The 23,715-nt window shown below is 48.9% G+C and overlaps 1 long non-coding RNA gene across 2 annotated transcripts in view; it reads left to right on the top strand.

The window, feature by feature from the left end:
- The first annotated feature begins 6,067 nt into the window (after positions 1 to 6,067).
- Positions 6,068 to 23,715, top strand: part of LOC144604047 (uncharacterized) — a 36,250-nt gene continuing 18,602 nt past the window's right edge. Inside the window, exons 1-2 of one of the 2 annotated variants that reach the window (XR_013548675.1) lie at positions 6,103 to 6,201; positions 12,663 to 12,747. This is a non-coding gene — a long non-coding RNA (uncharacterized LOC144604047). Of the gene's footprint in view, positions 6,202 to 12,662; positions 12,748 to 23,715 lie in introns of both variants that reach the window. The other variant, XR_013548677.1, reaches the window with a different exon arrangement.

Below are 23,715 nucleotides of genomic sequence, written 5' to 3'. Positions count from 1 at the left end.
CGGTCACAGGGGAAGGGAGCGGCTGAGATCAGGATCAAACCCAGGTCTCCGGTGCTGGAAGGCAACAGCTCTACCAGCTGTGCCACTGTGCCAACCTCAGAGAAAGGATCGGAGAGTGAAAGAGGGAGAGTGAAAGGGAAGGAGAGGGTGGGAGAGATTGGAAAGAGCGAGTATGGGCAGGGCAGGGGCGGGGGGAGAGGGAGAGAGAGAGAGAGAAAGTAGAGAGGGTGTAGGAAAAGTGAGCAGAGTGAGATTTGCGCGAGTGAGGGAGAAAGGGATTTTGGAAGGAAGTGGGAGAGAGTGGGAGAGTGTGTGTGTGGAGGGAGATTAAGGGAGAAATGGAGGAGGAATGGCAGATCAAGAGGAAAGAAGAGTGGAACGGGAATGAGAGAGGGAGAGAGTGGAACGGAAGTGAGAAAAAGAGGAGAGAAAGGGAAGTGAGAAAGAAAGAAAGAGAGTGAGGAAGGGGATTGAGAAAGGGAGAGGGAGATGGATTGAGAGAAAAAGAGAGAGAGGGAGTGAGAATGAGAGAGAGCGTGGGAAAGAGAGATGGAGAGAGAGGATGAAAAGGTAAGAGGGATTGAGGAGCGAGGGAGAGAATGTGAGGGAGGAGAGTGTGAGAACGTGAGAGAGAGAGAGAGAGAGAGAGAGAGAGAGAGAGAGAGAGAGAGAGAGAGAGAGAGAGAGAGATCAGGAGAGATGGAGAGGGAGGGGAGAGAGGGAGGGAGAGAGAGAGTGAAAGGAGAACAGGAAAGAGAGTGAGTAAACGAGAGGGTTGGGGGAATGAGACAGTGATGGATAGAGAGAACGAGGAAGACAGTAATGGAGAGAGAGCGGGGGACAGAAGGGGCCAGCTCCACGTCGAAGCATGCCTGGCCATGAGATTTCTCCACCTCCTCTCACCTCTTCCTGTTGACCACTCAATCTTAACACGTCAGGCTCTTTCTCTCCCCCAATGTACAGTGCATTCAGAAAGTATTCAGACCCCTTCACCTTTTCCACATTTTGTTACGTTACAGGCTCATTTTAAAATGGATTAAATTCTTTTTTTTATCATCAATCTCCACACAATACCCCATAATAAAAAAGCGAAAACAGGTGTATAGACATTTTTGCAAAGTAATTAAAAAGAAATAGCTGATATATCACATTTACATAAGTATTCAGACCCTTTGCTATGACACTCAAAATTGAGCTTATGTTCATCCTGTTTCCATTGATTATCCTTGAGATGTTTCTACAACTTGATTGAAGTCCACCAGTGGTAAATTAAATTGATTGGACATGATTTGGAAGGGCCCACACCTGCCTATATAAGGTCCCACAGTTGGCAGTGCATGTCAGAGCAAAAACCAAGCCATGAAGACAAAGGAATTGTCCGTGGACCTCCGAGACAGGATTGTGTCGAGACACAGATCTGGGGAAGGGTATAAAACAATTTCTGCAACATTGCAGGTCCCGAAGAGCACAGTGGCCTCTGTCATTCTTAAATGGAAGAACTTTGGAACCACCAGGACTCTTCATAGAGCTGGCCGCCCGGCAAACTGAGCAATCGGGAGAGAAGGGGCTTGGTCAGGGAGGTGACCAAGAACCTGATGGTCACTCTGACAGAGCTCCAGAGTTCCTCTGTGAATCCATTTTAAAACAAGGCTGTAACGTAACAAAATGTGGAAAAAGTGAAGGGATCCGAATACTTTCTGAATGCACTGCATTTCCTCAAAAGGCAAACATGCAGTGACCTTCAAGCACATGCCATGTAATCTCGACTAATTCAAAGGCCGTTAGGAATGGGCAACGTTCTCCACAGACTTTGAGGGTGTCGATGCATTGGGAGGGAGACAGGCTTCTGGGACACACTTACCAAATGAGGCATAAAATGAAATGGCAGAGGATATGTTGTCAGTACAGCAAAACGATGCTTAAACGAGAACCTAGGCTGGCGGAAGTGCACTATAAATCTTGCTGCCTAGACAACACATCTATTGATTTTGCTAATCACAATTGATTAGAATGTAAAAAAAACAATTCTAGCTCCCTTTTTTTTCGCAGAATCCCAACGCTAATTGCCATTTGCTTCTTTTTTTTTCTGGTCTTTTTCAACGTTTGAATGATGAATATTCTCTCATGGTCTGGTCCAATTTAATTAGGAAAAGCAATCTGTCTTGTTTTAAATTGTTTGAAAAGAGACACGGATTTTTTTTGTTTGTTGTTGTCCTTTAGTGGGATATATGCCCGGGGAATTGAAGATGAGTCCAGCACTCTGCAGATTCATTAGCATCTGAAGCTTTAGACCTTAGATATACAGCGTGGAAACAGGCCCTTCGGCCCACCTAGTCCGCACCGACCAACGATCACCCCGTACACCAGCACTATCCTACACACCAGGGACAATTTTACAATGTTACCATGCCGATTAACCTACCAATCTGCACGTCTTCGGAGTGTGGGAGAAACCTGACCACCCACGCAGTCACAGGGAGAACGTACAAACTCCACGCAGACAGCACCCAGAGTCGGGATCAAATACAGGTCTCTGGCGCTGTGAGGCAGCAACTCTACCGCTGCGCCACCGTGCCACCCTTCAAGCTCGGATGGTGAATCTCTGGGTTTCCTAATTACCGAGAATATCTGATCATTGTTGTGTTGTGCATTGGAACATAGAACTCAAAAACATTGCCCGTCTCCGTCCATCCCTCTCCTCCACAGCTGCAGAAACCCTCATCCACGCCTTCATCACCTCCCGTCTGGACTACTGCAACAGCCTCCTCTATGGCACACCCTCAAAAATCATCAGTAAACTTCAATACATTCAAAACTCCGCTGCCCGTCTACTCACCCACTCCCCGATCCGTGACCATATCACCCCCGTCCTTTACAAACTCCACTGGCTCCCCATCCCCCAGAGAATCCAGTACAAAATCCTCCTCATGACCTACAAAGCCCTCCATAACCTGGCCCCATCCTACCTGACCGACCTCCTCCACAGGCACACTCCCACCTGCACCCTCCGCTCTGCTGCTGCCAATCTCCTGTCCCCCCCCCCCCATCCGGACCAAACTCAGATCCTGGGGGGACAGGGCTTTCTCCATCGCTGCTCCCACCCTCTGGAACTCACTACCCCAAACCGTCAGAGACTCCTCCTCACTCACCACATTCAAAACATCACTGAAGTCTCACCTGTTCAGCACTGCCTTCAACCACTGAAGGTCACCTCACCTTCTGTCTCCTTTCTCTGTTCGTTTACTTATTTATCTATTTATTCAATTCTCTATGTTCTAGAAATCCCTGTAAAGCGTCTTTGAGTGTTTGAAAAGCGCTATATAAATGTAATGCATTATTATTATTATTATTATTACATCACAGGAACAGGTCCTTCAGCCCACAATGTCTGCACCGAACATAATGCCAAATTAAACTAATATTCCCTGCCTACATCTGAGATATATCTCTCCATTCCCTGCTTATCCAAACGCCTTCCGGAAAGCCTCTTAAACACCACCATCGTATCTGCCTCCACCACCAACACTGGCAGAGCGTTCCAGGTACCCACCACTCTCTGTGTAAAAAGCTTCCCCTGCATATTAGGGGTGGCACAGTGGCACAGGGGCAGAGTTGCTGCCCAACAGCACCTTCCACAAACTTAAATCGGACTTTCCCGGACTTCAATGTTATATCTTTGTACCCTTTATCCTTTATCTGTGCACTGCAGATGGCTTGATTGGATTTTTGGACAGTCTTTTTCTTGACTGGATAGCAAGCAAACAAAAGCTTTTCACTGTACCTCGCTCGGCACATGTGACAATATGCGGCATGGTGGCGCAGCGGTAGAGTTGCTGCCTGGCAGCGCTTGCAGCGCCGGAGACCCGGGTTCAATCCGACTACGGGTGCAGCCGTCCGGAGTTTGCACGTTCTCCCCGTGACCGCGTGGGTTTTCTCTGAGATCTTCGGTTTCCTCCCAAAGACGTACAGGTTTGTAGGCTAATTGGCTTGGTATAAGTGTAAATTGTCCTTAGTGTGTGCAGGATAGTGTTAATGTGCGGGGATCACTGGTCGGCACGGACTCAGTGGGCCGAAGGGCCTGTTTCCGCGCTGTATCTCTAAACTAAAGTAAACTAATAATAAACTAAACTAAACTAATTGTTGAGACACAGGAACACTTTCGCTGAACTCTCGCGCTCAGTCTGCCAAGGCCTGCTGGATCTCCAGGTCGCTAATCGTTTTAACTCCCCTTCCCATTCCCACACTGACCTTCCTGTCCCGGGCCTCCTCCATTGCTAGAGTGAGGTCACGCACAAACTGGAGGCAGAGCACCTCATATTCTGCCTGGGCAGCTTACAACGCAGTGGGATGAACATTGAATTCACCAATTTTAGGTACACCCCACCCCCCTTTATACCCCCTCTTTCCCCTGAGCCCCACAATGGTGGAAACGTTCTCCTTTTCACCCGCCCCCTCCCACATATACCCTTCCCTTGGCTTTACATTTCACTCCTTTTTCTTTCCTTGTCTCACACCCTTTTCCCTCCTTTGACCACCCATCTGCCAATCAACCTCCCCCGCCCCCCTCCTCCCCCAACTTCTCACCTGCATCCACCCATCACTCACCAGGCTTTGTCTCACCCACCACCTCTCTCCCCTGCTACAATCAGTTTGAGGAATCAGTCCCGACCCAAAACGTTGCCTATCCATGTCCTCCACAGATGCTGCCTGACCCGCTGAGTTTCTCCAGCACTTTGTGATTTAAAAATAAAAATGTTGACTATTTTAAAGGTTTTCAGACTTGTTAGGATTAGATCACATCCTCCAAAATCTTTCGGGCTAACTCTGGCCCGGATCTTGTGGTGAGCGGTTTGTAGCCAGTTTTTTTTGTAGCGACCAGCAGATCTATTTTTATGCAGGTATTTAAAAATATTTATAGTATCTTACATTTTGCAGAGTGTCTACTTTTGTGCTGGAAGGAAGGTTTGTAGTATGTTGTACTTGCTTCTTTGGCAGCCATCCCCTCAAAGGCAAATCAGCCAACGTAATCAAAGACTTGTCCCACCCTTCTTCTCTCTGATCCTGTCCAGCAGAAGGTACAGAAGCTTGAAAGCACGCATCACCAGACTCGGGAACAGCTTCTCTGTTATCAGGCTTCTGAACAGCCCTTCTGTAAGCTGGGGTACTGTCCGATTCACCTCTACCCCATTGTGGACATTGATTTTAGATTTTTTTTAGATTTAGATTTAGAGATACAGCGTGGAAACAGGCCCTTCGGCCCACCGAGTCCGCGCCGCCCAGCGATCCCCGCACATTAACACTACCCTATACACACACTAGGGACAATTTTTTTTTACATTTACCCAGTCAATTAACCTACAAACCTGTACGTCTTTGGAGTGTGGGTGGAAACCGAAGATCTCGGAGAAAACCCACGCAGGTCACGGGGAGAACGTACAAACTCCGTACAGACGGCGCCCGTAGTCAGGATCGAACCTGAGTCTCCGGCGCTACATTCGCTGTAAGGCAGCAACTCTACCGCTGTGCCACCGTGCCGCCATTGGTCTCTGGAACTGAGGCGCTACGATGCTGAGAACTATATTCTACACTCTGTATCTTCCCCTTCATTCTCCCTATTGCACCTGAGTTTGGCTTGAATGATAGATAGCATTATCTAACCTATTTGGAGGGCATACAATACAAAGCTTTTCACTGTACCTCGGTGCACCTGACCATAATAAACCTAAACTTAAAGCATGCTTTGTGGATTGCATTAGTAACTACTATTCCTGAAAATTATGTGTCTTCTCATTAGCTCTGCCTATTGTGATTTGTGTGCATTTATGTATCGTATTATCTGATCTGATTGGATAACATGCAAAGCAAAGCTTTTCACTGTATGTCAGCTGTATAAGTGGTTCAGCGGGTTAAGCTGCTCCCTTACAGCTTCACCGACCCAGTGTGTGGGATAGTGCTAGCCTTTGGGATGATCGCTGGTCGGCACGGACTCGGTGGGCAGAAGGGCCTGTTTCCACATTGCATCTCTAAAGTCTAAAGTCTAAAGTCTAAATTCATTCCCATTGGATTATGTTATGTGAAGGGAGCTGGATAGAAGTGAGATATTATTTAATCTCTTGCAGATAAAGAAAGACAACAATGTATGGTGCCTCGTGAAAAGGAAGTTTCAGAGTCGGACGTGATGAATTGCACTCCAGTTTCATGGTAAGGATCTTTAATTAGGCTGTGAATTACTCTTGTCAAGAAGTGACGGAACTATTTAAGGTTGATCAGATTTTCGCACCATGATTGAGAACCTCTCTGATATGTTTGTGTATATAATGAGCTTTCTTGACCTAACAACAACCTGCGCATCGGGAATAAGTTGCATCTTTCCTTTGTAAACGAGACATGCACAGCTTGGAATAAATGAGATCCAGCACAAATCATCATTCTAAACTGAGATAAAAGCGTTAAGTGCTGGAGGAAACTCCACGGGTCAGGCAGCAGAAGTTCATAAGGGGGAAAAGATTTAATATGAATCTGAGGGTAACCTTTTCACACAGAGGGTGGTGGGTGCATGGAACGGGCTGCCAGAGGAGGTAGTTGAGGCTGTGACTGTTGCAATCTTTCAGGAACAATTGGACAGGTACAAGGCTTGGACAGGTTTAGAGGGATACGGGCCAAACGCAGGCAGGTGGGACAAGTGTAGATGGGGCAAGTTGGTCAGTGTGGGCAAGTTAGGCAGAAGGGCCTGTTTCCACACTGTTATGACTACGATTCTAAAGTTTATTTGATTTACAAACAAAGAAAGAAAAACCCATGATACTCGGTCATGTCAGTGGGTGACAGTTCTGTTTTTTTTGTGGCTCAGTACTTTCAGAAAATGAACCGAATCGAAAATGATCCCAGCTTCAAAGATGAGCCGCTGACACTTGTTAGTGATGAGTCAGCAGCATCTTTATCTCTGTTTAACTGTGCGTTTCACTCATTCCCCTTTCAAGTTGCACTCGCTCGTTCCCGACTCAACCCTGCATTGTATGCGGCAGATGCTTCAAAGGGCATTAATGCAAAACTGACGCGTGACGACATCAACTTTCAGCTGGACATTGGCAAGCCGAGACGGACGGTCTTGACTCTCGGCACACTGGCATCCGATCAGGTTGCAGTTGATTAGGTACCTCGGCTCCATTTGCCCGGCTCAGATCTGTTACCCATCCTTAACCAAGACTTATCAATCACAGCCTCAACAATCTCAATGGAACCAATGTCCGCAGCCTGCTAGGGGAGAGAGAGAGCCAGTGTTTTACCCGACCCCTTTGCATGAGGGAATGATTTCTGATTTCACACTCGCGTGTTCTGGCTCTAATTGAAAGATTATGCTCACTTTATCAGAGGAAATCACCTCTCTGTGCGCACCTTGTCAAATCCTTCAGACAATTCCACAAACCGTGTCTGGATGGTCTCATTACAGTCTCATAACAGTCCAAATCCGCAGGAACACAAGACAGAATCATTCAACGTCACATATCATTTAAAACTTCAAGGTGCAAGCAGCAGAGGAGATGTGCAGGACAGGTTTATTCTTTTACAGAGGGTGGTAGGGGCCTGGAAGGGGCGCTGCTAGGGGTGCTGCCAGGGGTGGTGGGGCCTGGAAGGGGCGCTGCCTGGGGTGGTGGGGGCCTGGAAGGGGCGCTGCCAGGGGTGGTGGGGGCCTGGAAGGGGCGCTGCTAGGGGCACTGCCAGGGGTGGTGGGGGCCTGGAAGGGGCGCTGCTAGGGGTGGTGGGGGCCTGGAAGGGGCGCTGCCAGGGGTGGTGGGGGCCTGGAAGGGGCGCTGCCAGGGGTGGTGGGGGCCTGGAAGGGGCGCTGCTAGGGGTGGTGGGGGCCTGGAAGGGGCGCTGCCAGGGGTGGTGGGGGCCTGGAAGGGGCGCTGCCAGGGGTGGTGGGGGCCTGGAAGGGGCGCTGCTAGGGGTGGTGGGGGAGGCAGATACGATAGTGGCGTTTAAGAGGCTTTTGTATAGGCACATGGATCTGAAGGGAATGGAAGGATGTGGGTCACCCACAGGCAGAGGAGATTAGCTTAACGGCATCACGTTTGGCACGGACATCAGCTGTGCCCTCTAGTCTTTGACATTTCCACCCTCTGAGAAAGGTTCTGACTGTCTACCCTATCTATGCCTCATAATTTTATATACTTCTTCTATAAAGGTAAAATGATGAGATACTGCATTCAGACGGTGGAAATAATTGGAAAAGACAACAATGGAAGAACAATTATTAAGGCATCTATTCCAGTAATTTGGTTAAGATATTTTACACCAGTTTAGAGATCTAGCATGGAAACAAGCCCTTCGGCCCACTGAGTCCACGCTCAACCATCGATCAGCCGTTCACACTAGTTCCACATCATCCCACTTTCTAATCCACTCCATTTGCACTAGGGGTGATTCACAGAGGGCCGATTAACCTACAAACCTGCACGTCTGTGGGACGCAGGAGGAAACCGGAGCACCCGGAGGAAGCCCACGTGGTCACACGGAGGACGTGCCAACTCCACACATTGTGGGCCGTCTGGCCCGTTCCCGTGCTGAATGGTTGGTTGGCAGTTCTCAGTCCTACCTTGTAACGGGAATCCTTTATCCCAGGGACCACTCTCGTAAATGTTTCCTGGACCTCACAAACATCCTTCTTACGATGTGGTGGCCAGATATGAACACAGGTGAGATGCCACAAGTGGGTTATAATCTCCCTGCCTTTCTATTCCAATGAATTGTACATGCTTTATGAAGCACTTCCTTATCCCGTCCATTCCACATCCAATGAGTTGATCGCACATACGCCCTCAGATCACCCTGTTCCTCAGCGTCTTGTGAACCCCGACAGTCATAGAGTCGTACAGCGTGGAAACAGGCCCATCGACCCAACTTGCCCACGCTGACCAACATGCCCCATCTACACTAGTCCCACCTGCCTGTGTTTGGCCCATACCGCTCTAAACCTATCCTGTCCATGTACCCGGCCAAATATGTTTTAAATGTTGTAAGGGCACCTGCCTCAACTACCTCCTCTCAAGTCGCTTTACCAGTTCCACAGTTCCCCACATTGTTTCTCTTGAGATCACATCTTCCCTAGCCAACAATGGGCCTCCCAGTCTTCACCCCGCCCAACCCCCCACACCGCCCCCCACCCCACCCCCACCACCTCCCCACTTTTAGTCTTGACCTGAAAGGTCAACCATCCTTTTTCTCCAGAGATGCTGCCTGACTCCAGCACATTGTCTATCTTTTGGGGTGGCACAGTGGCATAACGTAGAGCTGTTGCTCTCGACCCTAGTGTATGGGGATCGTTGGTCAGCATGCACTCGGTGGGCCGAAGAGCCTGTTTCCACTCTGTATCTGAAAAGTCTAAAGTCTTTAGTATTCTGTTAAACCTCCTCTGCACATTTTTACATTTGCTCCCCATTTGCAGTCATCTTCTGGAATGTTTTAATGGCAAAGGGAAACTTTGAACGGCAACAAACTCAAAACGGCGCACGCAGAGTTGCCACGACTCCCACACACACACACATACACAGCACTTGATTCATCTACACAGCACAAACATCTCCTCACAAGCCAGCGCTCGGTCATTACTGAGACACCTGCTGTGGTCAGAGCAACTGGAGGAAGACGAGGAACAGATATTCTGTGACTCAGAGGAAGATGTGGGACGTGGATCCTGCCTGTCGCGACTAGTTAACATCTGCAGAAAACACCAGAGACATTGACACCATGGTGAGACTCCCCCCAGAGCTCGATTTACCGCAGCACCGTGGCTCAGCGTTAGAGTTGCTGCCTCACAGTGCCAGAGACCCGGGTTCAATCCTGTCTACAGGCGCTGTCTGTGCGGAGTTGGTACGTTCTCCCCGTGACCGCGTGGGTTTTCTCTGGGTCCCACATTCCAAAGACCATACAAGAAAATAACTGCAGATGCTGGTACAAGTCGATTTATTCACAAAATGCTGGAGTAACTCAGCAGGTCAGGCAGCATCTTGGGAGAGAAGGAATGGGTGACGTTTCGGGTCGAGAAGGGTCTCGACCCGAAACGTCACCCATTCCTTCTCTCCCGAGATGCTGCCAAACATTCCAAAGACCTGCAGGTTTGTAGGTTCATTGGTTTCGATAAAAATTGTAAATTGTCCCTAGTGTGCAGGATAGTGCTGCCGGTGATCGCTGGTCAGCACGGACTCGGTGGGCCGAAGGGCCGATTTCCATGCTGTATCTCTAAAGTCTACAATAAAGTCTAAAGATGGTGAGCATGGACTCGGTGGGCCGAAGGGCCTGTTTCCATGCTGTCTGATTTACAGGGGGTGCTGAATGCCTAAATGCATTTATGGTGGAGATGCATATGATTATGGCATTTAAGAGACTATTCGATATGCACATGGATATGCAGGGAATGGAGGGATATGGTTTATGTGCAGGTAGAGTTGGTCTTGGCATCATGTGGGTTTGTAGGTTAATTGCCCTCTGTAAAAATGACCCTTGTGTGCAGGGAGTGGAAGAGAAATTGGGATAACATTGATCTCGTGTGAATGGGTGATCGATGGTCGGCGTGGTCATGGTGGGCCGAAGGGCCTGTTCTTGTACTCTACTGTACTTTTCTTTCCATGTAAAGTAAGCTAAAATTTGCTACGTGAAAAGGTGATTGATTAATTGATTAGATTGAAATATGTAACATGGAAACAGGCCCTTCGGCCCACCATGACCACGCCGACCATCGATCACCCATTCACACGAGATCAATGTTATCCCAATTTCTCTTCCACTCCCTGCACACAAGGGTCATTTTTACAGAGGGCAATTAACCTACAAACCCACACATCTTTGGGATGTTGGGGGAAACCGGAGCACCCGGAGGAAACCCACGCAGTAACAGGGGGGGGGGGGCGGGCAAACTCCACACAAACACAGCACCCAAAGTCAAACCCGGGATCTCTGGCGTTGTGAAGCAGTGGCTCTCCCAGCTGTCTTGGCTAGCCCTTTATTTACAAGCTGAGAGGACACTCGTTCACACCAGATCTATGTGGAGGAAGGAACTGCAGATGCTGGTTTGCACCGAAGATAGTCACAAAATGCTGCAGTAACTCAGCTGGTCAGGCAGCATCGCTGGAGAAAAGGACCAGGTGGCGTGTTTGGGCTGAGACCCTTCTTCAGGCTGAGAGTCTCGGGAGAGGGAAACTAGGGGTATGTAAAGGAACAGAACAAACAGTCTACACCGATGACCAAGGAAAGATGCAGCCTACAATTTCACATCGACTTCTCCAACTTTAGATAGTTCCTCTGTCCCTCCCGTCCCCTCCTCCTTCCCAGATCTCCCTCTATCTTCCTGTCTCCACCTATATCCTTCCTTTGTCCCGCCCCCCCTGACATCAGTCTGAAGAAGGGTCTCGACCCGAAACGTCACCCATTCCTTCTCTCCCGAGATGCTGCCTGACCTGCTGAGTTACTCCAGCGTTTTGTGAATAAATATGGAGCCTACAATGGTCCATTGTTGGCTGTGGAAGAGGTGACAACGAGGGGATACCAACAGTGAAACCAACAAGACGACCAGGGTGGGGGAGGGATGCACAGGGGGAGGGAGGGGGGTGGGGAGGGAGGGGGGGGGTGGGGAGGGAGAGGGAATGCAAGGGTTTCCTGAAATTAGAGAAATCAATATTCATATTCCATTTACGCCATCGGGAGAATTCACTTAGCGGATTTGCCACTCTCTTTATCTCGCCCCTTGTGCGTACCACAACACCAAGGGCTACAGACAACACATGTCCCTGCCCATTGAGCCCACTGTTACTGTACGCACAGCTGTAGTAGATGATCCGTGAGGCGCTACTGGGCAGAGGCAGGATTCTGGATGAGGTGGGAGGGGAGATGGGGCCAGGGTACATGTTTGCCACCAGTCACTCCCCAGGCAGCTGTTCATCATCCGCTGTTGTGTCCCATCGTCTATTGCCGACGCGTGCCATCTATTCTCTGCTAAATCTCAGCCTGCAGCTGAAACAATTAATTACCATTAACGATACATTTCACATTTGCAATTCAGGCGAAGCGTAACGATCTTATTATGAACTTGATTTAGAGAACTGTAAACTGGATTTTTAAATTCCGTTTAGAGATACATCGCAGAAATAGGCCCATTTGGCCCACCGAATCCACGCCGGCCAGCGATCCCCGTATACTCGCACTATCCTACACAATAGGGACAGTTTACAATTTCACCGAAGCCAATTGACCTACAAACCTGTACGTCTTTGGAGTGTGGGAGGAAACCGGAGCACCCGGGGAAAACCCACGTGATCACGGGGAGAACGTGCAAACTCCGTACGGACAGCACACACAGTCAGGATTGAACTCGTTCTCTGGCACCGTGAGGCAGCAGCTCTACCGCCGCGCCACAGTGTCGCACAATGTTTGGCATTAATTTGCTGGGGTTTAGAAGGGGTTTAGCTGGGGTTTGAATATTTTCGGATGGTGTGTAGCCAGAGTGATTAAGTGCACAGACTAGTGTCTCTTGTCATGGTGGAATGGGTGTAAAGTTGTTCTGATTGTCTCTCCAAGAACACAGAGCTTCAACTGCCCTCTGTGGTGGCAAGTTCCACAGATTCACCACCCTCTGACTAAAGAAATTCCACCTTGTGTCCATTCTGTAGGTGTGCCCTTGTTATTCTGAAGCTGTGTCCTCTGGCCCTAGACTCTCCCGATACTAGAAACATCCTCTTCATCTCCATTCTGAAGGTACGTCCTTTTATTTATTCTGAGGCTGTGCCCTCTGGCCCTAGACTCTCCCACTGGTGGAAACCTCCTCTCCACATCCACTCTAACCCGGCCCTGTCATTATCCGGTAGGTTTCAGTGAGGGTCCCGCCTCATCCTTCTAAACCCCAGCGAGCACAGGCTTCGGGCCTTCACACGAATCCGCACACGTTAACCCAATCATCCCCGGGATCATTCCCATGTCTGCGTTGGTACGCGTGAGAATAATAAAATGAAAGTTAAACCCAAACCTTGTGACTCCAGGAGAAAGTGAGCAGTTTTTGAACGAGCTGAATAAATAAAACCCAGGTGACCACCAGCGAGGGTTAAATAAAATCCGGATATTGGTAAGCGTGTCAATGTTTACTGTGAGTGGATGGCTGTTACGTAGAAAACCGATGCAATATGTCTCAATCAGTGGAGTACATTGTATGTTCAGCAGTGGGCAAACAGTGCAAGTCAAGAAAACAATTTCCGATGACCCAGTGTGGGGGTGGAATGGTGGGCCTTGTGTGCAGATGAGGTTAGGTAATGTCGTGGAGCTCTCATTCCTGCTGGGAGATCTTTAATTAAGCCCTGCACCGAGTGGGCAGAGGTGAAAGCACCAGATGTTGCTTCCGGGCCTGAAGGAGCTAGGTTGGATGGCAGACGCTGTTTGCTCCAAATCTCCAGCGCCAAGGATCTTTGCAGGGAAGACTGATGAGGATGTTGCCAGGACTCCAGGGCCTGTGCTACAGGGAGAGGTTGGGCAGGCTTGCACTCTACTCCTTGGAACGCAGGAGGATGAGGGGGCGATCTTATCGAGGTGCACAAAATCATGAGAGGAACAGATCGGGACGACGCAGAGTCTCTTGCCCAGAGCAGGGGAATCGAGAACCAGGGGGCATGGTTTTACGGTGAGGGGGGTCAAAGATTTAATAAGAGAATGAGGGGTAACCTATTCCACGTAAAAGGGTGGTGGGTGTATGGAACGAGCTGCCAGAGGAGGTTGTTCAGGCAGACACGATTGCATCGTTTAAGAAACATTGAGACAGGTACATGGATAGGACAGGTTTAGAGGGATATGGGTGAAATGCAGGCAAGTGGGACTAGTGTAGATGGAACATGTTGGTGAGTGAGGGCAAGTTAGGCCGAGGGGCCTGTTTCCACACTCTATGACTAAATGGGGTGCTGCCCTGAGGTTGAGTCAAAGCTTAGTGGTAGGAGGCAGTACCATAGCGAGACTCGCTCAGAGAACATTCAGCAACCGTGACCACCCTCACTCGTCTGGCCTCACCTGGTGTTCTGTGCATGAAAGTGGTGGGTTCAAGACTTGTTTTATCCAGCTACCAATGGGCCGCAGTTTGTAAGCTGGAAGTGTGTAGGAAGGAACTGCAGATGCTACTTCACACCGAAGATAGACGCAAAATGCTGGAGTAACTCAGCGTGTCAGGCAGCATCTCTGGAGAAAAGGAATAGGTGACGTTTCAGGTCGAGTCCCTTCCTCAGACTGAGTGTCAGGGGAGAGAGAAACTAGAGGTATGAAAACACACAAAGGACAAATGAATGAAAGGTGTGAAAAGAACAGATCAAAGCCAGCACCCGTGGTCAAGGAAAGGTGGAGCCCACAATGGTCCATTGTTGGCTGTGGAAGAGGTGTTAATGAAGGAGTATGAACGGCGAAGCTGAGCAGGATGACGGTGAAACTAATTGGTCATGCTTCATCTGGTAAACAAGTACACCACACCCTCACACCCTTGCACTTTGACCAGAGTGTGGACTCAGTGAGAGGTCAGTGCCCTCAAACGCTCTCCTCCACATCAGCCCACTGGCCTGGCAACAGCGACAGTGAAGCATTATCTTTGGCAGATGTGAGAGCACGTTACATTCAAGTGCATATATTCAAGAGCAGAAGTGTTTGCCCAAACTATAATCAGGAGTAGTTTAGTTTACAAATAAGGCGCAGAAACAGGCCCAATGCGCCACCGAGTCCGCACCTACCAGCGATCCCCGCACACAATCGATCCCGACTATGGGTGCTGTCGGGACGGAGTTTGTACGTTGTTCTCCCTGTGACCTGCGTGGGTTTTCTCCAGGTGTTCCAGATTCCTCCAACACTCCGAAGACCCACGGGTTTGTAGGTTAACTGGCTTCGGTAAAGATTGTAAATTGTCCCTAGTGTGTGGGTGATCGCTGGTCAGCACGGACGCGGTGGGCCGAATGGCCTGTTTTCGCACTGTATCTCTGAACTAAATGATTCACGTTATTAATTGGCAAGGCATGCTGTCAAATTAAGGAGAGAGACGTCAATCCCAGCCTCCATGATGTCTGTCACGTTCCTTCATGCTTTATTTCCGGAGCTCTTCGTGGGCAGCGTGAAGTCAATTACAGCGCTGTAATTGAATATAATATTTCTTGGAACTTCTTAAAATGTGTGGAAAACTGTCGTCAGTTTATGCTAACTCTTTCTTCTAAGTTGGGGGCATCAAATATTCTCTCTGCAGTCCCAAAATATGTTGGGTGTGTCAGGGTGAAGGGTTCACTGGAATTAGAATAATATTTTTCTGTATCCATGGTAATGAGATTTCCTCCTAAGTCCTCAAGGTTTGATGCTTTCACCTCTGAAGGTTACACAGGGTCATTGGCCCATCAATGTGACGGCTGAGTGGGCATCTGTACTCGTAGGCTTGAAGCATTTGGAGAGGACACCAGACACCATTTGGAGAGGACACTAGACACCATTTGGAGAGGACACCAGACACCATTTGGAGAGGACACCAGACACCATTTGGAGAGGACACCAGACACCATTTGGAGAGGACACCAGTCCCTGGGATGGCGGGACTGTCAAACTGGAGTTTAGAAGGATGAGAGGGGATCTTACAGAGACATATAGAATTCTAAAAGGACTGGACAAGCTAGATGCAGGAAAACTGTTCCCAATGTTGGGGGAGTCCAGAACCAGCGGCCACAGTCTAAGAATAAAGGGGAGGCCATTTAAAACTGAGGTGAGAAGAAACTTTTTCACCCAGAGAGTTGTGAATTTGTGGAATTCTCTGCCGCAGAAAGCAGTGGAGGCCAAATCACTGGATGGATTTAAGAGAGAGTTAGATAGAGCTCTAGGATATGGGGAGAAGGCAGGCACGGGTTACTGATTGTGGATGATCAGCCATGATCACAGTGAATGGCGGTGCTGGCTCGAAGGGCCGAATGGCCTCCTCCTGCACCTATTTTCTATGTTTCTATGTTTCTACAATATGGTAAACGTCGCACTGCAATACCTTTGGCATTGTTCGATGAAGAGAGTTGTGGACGCAGCCCAGACCATCAAGCAGACCGACCTACCTTCCATTGACCCTCATCTACACTTCACGCTGCCTCGGCAAGGCCACCAGTATAATCAAGGACTACTCTCACCCCGATCATTGCCTCTCCGATTAGGCACGAGGTACAGAAGCGTGAAAGCGCACACCTCCAGATTCAGGGACAGTTTCTTCCCAGCCGAACCATCCTCTCACCAGCCAGAGAGCGATCCTGACCTCCCTCCTACTGCATTGGAGGCCTTTGAACGATCCTTTATTGGACTTTACCTTGTGCTAAATGTTATTCCCTGTATCCGTACACTATGGACGGCTTGGCTGTAATCATGTATAGTCTTTCCACTGACTGGCTAGCACGCAACAAAAAATCTTTTCACTGTACCTCAGTACAGGTGACAATAATGAACCTGAAACTAACCCACCATGTCACGTCTACCAGGATACAGTATCATAGAGTGATACAGTGTGGAAACAGGCCCTTCAGCCCAACATGCCCACACCAGCCAACTTGTCCCAGCAACACTAGTCCCACCTGCCCGAGTTTGGTCCATATCCCTCCAAACCTATCCATATACCTGTCTAACTGTTAAATGTTGGGATAGTCCCTGCCTCAACTACCTCCTCTGGCAGCTTGTTCCATACACCCGCCACCCTTTGTGTGAAAGGCTTTGTTTATGACCTATCCAGTCAAATCATACGATACACAAGTATAATCAAGCCGAACACAACTACAACAGTTAGTGCAAAGAGAAAATTCCAGAGTGTAAGGCCATAAGACATAGGAGCAAATTTAGGCCATTGGATTCATCATCTGCTCTGTCATTCAATCGTGGCTGATTTACCTTTCCCTCTCAACACCATTCTCCTGCCTTCTCCCCGTCACCTATCCATGTTCTCCAGAGATGCTGCCTGGCCCATTAGATACCTCCAGCACTTTGTGCAGGAAAATAACTGCAGATGCTGTTTTTTTAACAAATCGAAGGTATCATAAAAAGCTGGAGTAACTCAGCGGGTACAAGCAGCATCTCAGGAGAGAAGGAATGGGTGATGTTTCGGGTCGAGACCCTTCTTCAGACTCCAGCACTTTGTGTCGTTGTTTTGAATAACTGGCACCTGCAGTTCCTTGCTTCTACAGCATTCGCTTTGTACCTGCACGTCACCCTGCGTGTGACAGTCACCTCAATTTAAGTTAAAACACAAGAGTTAATAAAAATGCCAAAGATTCCTCCTTTGCAACATTCAGTGATGTGGAACAGTGTAATGAGGAAATGAAAGGCTGCTTCAGTCAAAACCAGTGAAAGCACCAAGTATCATTGCCCTGTACTCAGTCATCAATCACTCATCATCTCCGTTCCTCTGGCTTTTATTTACTCCTCTCCCTGTTAGTTTTAAACAGTCGAATCTTCACCCGTAATTAGGCAGTAATTTGGCGTGATAGATAATGGCTTGCATACGGCTGGAGCAAAATGGAAAGGCCATGCAGGGGTTGGCGTTCAAAGCAACGGGCGATTTATTAAAACTGGAGCGCAGCAGGAGACCACTCGAAACGGATCTCCAGAGCACAACGTTGGTATATTCTCAACTGACAAGATTACACAGAAACTTGATTAACAGTAGAACTAGGTCTTGATTACAGAATGGGGCTTACAGAAAGACTTAATTAGGTAGCAAACAGAATAAAATGATTATCCTCAAGTCTAACTTAGTTGATGGTAAATCCAATTTTCTGTTGCAATGATGGATGAAGGCTATAACATAATCAACGAGGGGAATGCAGGGATATGGATGATGTGCAGGTTGGCCTTGGCAATGTGTTCAGCATAGACATTGTGGGCCCAAGGGTGTGCTCCTGTGCAGTACTGTTCTATGTTATTTGTTCTGTGTCTGTTGTGCCAACCATGCCAGTCATTTTAATCCCAGCTGTAGAACGTAGACATGGGCAGTTGGGATTGGCATCATGGTCAACACAGACATCGAACAGTACAGCACAGGAAAAGGCCCTTCAGCCCATAATGTCCGTGCCATACATGATGCTACAGAGGTTTGTAAACACATACTTCCAGATTCAGGGACCGTTTCTTCGCAGCTGTTATCAGGCAACTGAATCATCCTATCACCAACTAGACGTCCCATCTACCTAATTGGAGACCTTTAAACGATCTTTAATCGGATTTTAACTTGCACTAAATGTTGTAGCCTTTACCTGTGCATTGTGAATGTCTTGATTGTAATCATGTAGAGTCTTTCCATTGGCTGGGTAGCACACAAACTAAAGCTTTTCACATGACAATAATAAACAAAACTAAATTAAACTCGGACCAACTCATATATGCCTGCACATAGTGTACATCCCTCCAAACCCCTGCATATCCGTCTTTACCTTATAATTTAGAGATACAGTGTGGAAACAGGTTCTTCAGCCCACTGGGTCCGTGCCGACCAGCGATCACCCCAAACACCAGCAAATTTACAATTTACAGAAGTCAATTAACCTACAAACCTGCACGTCTTTGGAGTGTGGGAGGGAACCGGAGCACCTGGAGAAAACCCACGCGGTCACAGGGAGAACGTACAAACTCCGTACAGACAGCACCCGTAGTCAGGATCGAACCCGGGTCTCTGGCGCTGGGAGGTAGCATCTCACAGTGCCGCCCCATAGATTTTCCTATCCAAAAGCCTCCTAAATGCTACCATAATACCGGCCGCCAATGCTACCCACAACCCCCCCCCCCCCCCACCCCCACCACCACCCGGCACCCTAAAAGGAACTTGCCTCGCACATCATCTTGACCTTCTCACCTTAAAGCTGCCAACACGGTGGCACAGTGGTAGAGTTGCTGCCTTACAGCATCAGAGCCCCGGGTTCCATCCTGAATATTGGTGTTGTCTGTACGGTTTGTACGTTCTCCCTGGGGCCGCGTGGGTTTTCTCCGGGAGCTCTGGTTTCCCACCCCACAACCCAAAGACGTGCAGGTGTGTAGGCTAATTGGGTTAGTAAAGCTGTAAATTGTCCCGAGGCCAATTAGCCGACACACCTGCAGGCCTTTGTCTCGTACTAACACTATCCCTAGTGTGTGTAGGACAGTGTTAATGTGCGGGGATCGCTGGTCAGTGCAGACCTGGTGGGCCTAAGGGCCTGTTTCTGCGCTGTATCTCTAAACGAAACGAAACTCTGCCCTCTGATATTTCCAATGTGTCGCCGAATGCCCAGTTGTAATACATTTTTAACCTCGACCGTCACAGGGGAATTGCCTCTGAAGTAAATGTTCACCTGTGACATGGCAGACGATGGCCCTTTCAGCAGAGGCTGTCCACCCACTAACTTTCTGATTGGAACAATTAGTTTTACGACTAGACTCCCACCCCGGGGGAAAGGTGAGCGATGCTGTGCTATTCTCCGCCCTCTCAGCACACCGACCCTGAACTCCCCATCTCTCTGATCATTTTAAATGGAACCTGTGTAACAACTGGAGAGCGGACTGGACTTGCAAAATGGCGCCCAAACCTGGCGCCTCTTGCATGCGGGCTCAGTGGACTATTTCTGTGCACTTTGCTAATCTGGGGATGCGCTTGGTTACGGCAATACTTTACTGGACTGGTTGTGAGAAAATAACTTCAGTGTGATTGCACTTCGCACTTGTGACAATAAAACACCATCGCACCATAGAAAATTACCAGAGGAATTTGATCACAATAATGCCCCGTAATGTACCGGAAACACAGAACTGCAGATGCTGGCTTATACCAAAGACAAACACAAAGTGCTGGAGTAACTCAGCAGGTCAGGCAGCATCTCTGAATTCTCAATATTCTCCTCCCCCTTTCCTCTCTTCTCCTTTCCTCCCTCCCCTTGTCACTTTCTCACCCTCAATCTTCTCCCTTCTCCCCACTCTCTCCCCTTTGTCCTCCCTCCCTACCTCTTCCTTCTCCCCCTCCCATCTCCCATCTCCCCCTTTCCTTCCCCCTCCCTTCCCCCCTCCTTCTCCCCCTCCCTTCTCCCCCACTCCTCCCTCTTCCCAATCCTTCTCTCCTCCCTTCTCCCCCCCTCAATTCTCCCCCACTCCTCCCTCTTCCCAACTCCTTCTCTCCTCCCTTCTCCATCCCCTCCCTCTCAAAAACATTCACCCGCTTCTCCTCCCACAGATGACGCCCGACTTGCTGAGTCTTTCCACTGTTCCTGTTTGTTTTTATTTTAAGCTTTCTGGCCTCTGCGGTGTTTTGAGCTTCAGGTTAACGGACCCGCTGTGTGTTATTAATATCTGTGTGCCAACCTTTATGGAGGCCCCGCCTGCCTGCCCGCCCGCCTGCCCGCTCGCCTGCCTGCCTGCCTGCCCACACATGTACCTGCAGATCTAAGTGCTCAATGCTCCAACAAATAATCTTTGGAAGGAAACGGAGACTGTTGTGCCAGGCGATCCCAGCAGCCTCTCAACCCGCGAGCATCTTGCCTGCAGAGGATGAAGGGTGATTGATCGCACTGCATGGTATTGCCATGAATCAGACCGCCGTGGCTGTCTACAGTCACACCAGGGGTGCACTGTAAACAGTCTTTGTTCAACTAACGTGTGTGTAATGGTGCTGGGACAAATGGCACAGAGCTCAAATCTCACCTGCAACAAACATCTTCCAGACAGCAAGTTCACTCCACCTTTAACCCTTGCAGTCCTCCTAAATAATCAGCATGTTGGCCTTAAATGGAGCCCCTCTGTTTATGGGCACAAGCACCGGTGGACTGAAGAAGGATCTTGACCCAAAACGCCACCCATTCCTTCCAGCCTGCGATGCCACCTGTCCCGCTGAGTTACTCCAGCATTATGTGTCTATCAACAGTAGTGTAGCTGGTTTAGTTGAGTTTATTGTCACGTGTACCGACCCACAGTGAGAAGCTTTTTTGTCGTGTGCTATCCAGCCAGAGGAACCACTACAGTAGCATCTACAGTAGTTCACAGAGAGGCAGCACGGAAACCAGCCATTCGGCCCACCGTGTCTACACCGACCATTGGTCACCCATTCACACGAGCTCTACGTAATCCCAATCAAGCCGTCCACAGTGTGCAGATACAGGATAAAGGGAATAACGTCAAGTACAAGATAATGTCCAAACCGACCTGACCTCCCATTCCCACACTGATATTTCTGTCCTGAGCCTCCTCCATTGTCAGAGTGAGGCCCAGCACAAATTGGATGAACAGCACCTCATATTTTGCTTGGGCAGCTTATACCCCAGCGGTATGAACATTGACTTCTCTAACTTCAGGTAACCCTTGCCTTCCCTCTCTCTCTGTTCCTCCCCCTTCCCAGTTCTCTGACTAGTCTGACTATCCTTGCTTACTTTTTTATCTCTGTTTGCTTTGTTGTTACTGTCTCCAAGCTAACAATGACCTTTTGTACATTTTCCTTGATCTGCATCCCCTTTGTCTCATTTTCACACCCTACGTTTCCTTATCTCTGTATCTCACTCTCCCGAGACTCAGTCTGAAGAAGGGCCTCGGTCAATTCAGACCTGAAACCTCACCCATTCCTTCCCTCCAGAGATGCTGCCTGTCCCGCTGAGTTACTCCAGCATTTTGTGCCTATCCTCGTTTTAAACCAGCATCTGCAGTTCCTTCCTGCAACATAAAATCCGGTAAAATCAATTAAAGATAGTCCAAGGGTCTCCAATGAGGTAGATGGGAGGTGAGGATCGCTCTCTAGTTGTTGATCGGATGGTTCAGTTGCCTGATAACAGCTGGGAAGAAACTGTCCCTGAATCTGGAGGTGTCCAGACTTGGGGGAGTCCAGAACAAGGGGCCACAGTTTAAGAATAAGGGGTAGGCCATTTAGAACGGAGATGAGGAAGAACTTTTTCAGTCAGAGAGTGGTGAAGGTGTGGAATTCTCTGCCTCAGAAGGCAGTGGAGGCCAGTTCATTGGATGCTTCAAGAGAGAGCTGGATAGAGCTCTTAAGGATAGCGGAGTGAGGGGGTATGGGGAGAAGGCAGGAACGGGGTACTGATTGAGAGTGATCAGCCATGATCGCATTGAATGGCGGTGCTGGCTCGAAGGGCTGAATGGCCTACTCCTGCACCTATTGTCTATTGTCTATTGTGTGCGTTTTCACACTTCTGTACCTCTTGCCTGGTGGGAGAGTTTGACTTGAATGCATTTATGTACAGTATTATCTGATCTGTTTAGATAGCATGCAATACAAAGCTTTCCACTGTTCCTCAGTACATGTAGTAAACCTGAACAGAAGCACAAAACTATCGCGTCAGACAGCAAAGAAACAGTCTGTTCGGCCCCTATCGACCATGCCAGCCCCATCCAAGCTAGTCCTCCTACCTGAGCTTTAGACTTCAGCTTTGCAGTGTGCAACAGGTTATTGGGCCCACCTAGTCTTCACTGACCAGTGATTATCCCGTACGTTAACACTATCTTACACACTAGGGACAAATTACAATTTTACAGAACCCAATTAACCTACAAACCTGCACATCTTCGGAGCATGGGAGGAAACCGGAATATCCGGAGAAAACCCACAAGGAGAACCTAGAAGGTATAAGAAGGAGCTGCAGGCACCAGTTTATACTGTGATAGACACAAAACGCTGGAGTAACTCAGCGGGTCAGGCAGCATCTCTGGAGAAAAAGAATTGAATAGGTGAACAGGTGACGTTTTGAACAGGTGACGTTTTCAACAGGTGACGTTTCGGGTCGGAACCCTTCTTCAGACTGAAAGTTGGGGGGGAGGGGGGGTAATAAACTGGACTCGAGAAAAGGCCCTATCTTGGGAGAACGTCCAAACTCTGTATAGACAACCCCCGAGGGCAGCCTCTGGCGCTGTGAGCCAGCAACTCCACCGCTGTGCCACCCTGCCACCCTCCTCAAGGGCACTGAGCTCCTCAAGGGCAGGAAGTGCAGCTTTGAGTGGATCGCAGCCCAGGATTTGTAGCCGCAGAGCGCGTGGGAGTGTGGGATGGAGAGGAGGTGGAACAGGAAGGCTCAACAACCAAAGCACAGTACAAAGGGCCCAGTGTGTTTCCTATTTACATCAGGCCTCTGAGAAGCCATGACAGATGATATTTTGCTTGGGTCACCGTCAAACTATACAAAATGGTTTTAAAAATGCACAGTAAAACCTTGTTTACCCCGTCGCACAGCGGACCACATAACCACGGCTGTGTTTCCATGACCCTTCGTGTTGAATCCATGCCGGGCGGAAGCCACATCTGGAGAAAGACCAACCTCGCGTGGCCAGGCATGGGGACATGCGGGCAGCAAGGTGTCCAATGAGGTCCATGTGAACCCTGCCACCCCCACTAACCCAACCCACAGGCCCCGGGGAGAAATGATTCGTCTCCTTCATGGAGGAATGAATGAAACCACCATAACACCTCCCTCTCTTTTTTTAAATTTCTCTCTCTCCCTCTCTCTCTCTCTCTCTCTCTCTCTCTCTCTCTCTCTCTCTCTCTCTCTCTCTCTCTCTCTCTCTCTCTCTTTTTTTAAATTTATTTTTTATGTGCCATTTTCTTTATTGCAAATTGACAACAGCTAACACGTCTGTTTACAGACCTGCACAATTACATCACATTTGCACATGATTGATTTAGATACAGCATGTGCACATAATACACATAGTTTCCCCTCTCTCTCCCTCTCTCCCTCTCTCCCTCTC

Source organism: Rhinoraja longicauda, chromosome 21, assembly GCF_053455715.1.
Source record: "Rhinoraja longicauda isolate Sanriku21f chromosome 21, sRhiLon1.1, whole genome shotgun sequence".
NCBI lineage: Eukaryota > Metazoa > Chordata > Chondrichthyes > Rajiformes > Arhynchobatidae > Rhinoraja > Rhinoraja longicauda.
Note: the sequence above shows the minus strand (reverse complement) of the source record. Positions and strands in the feature narration are given on the sequence as shown.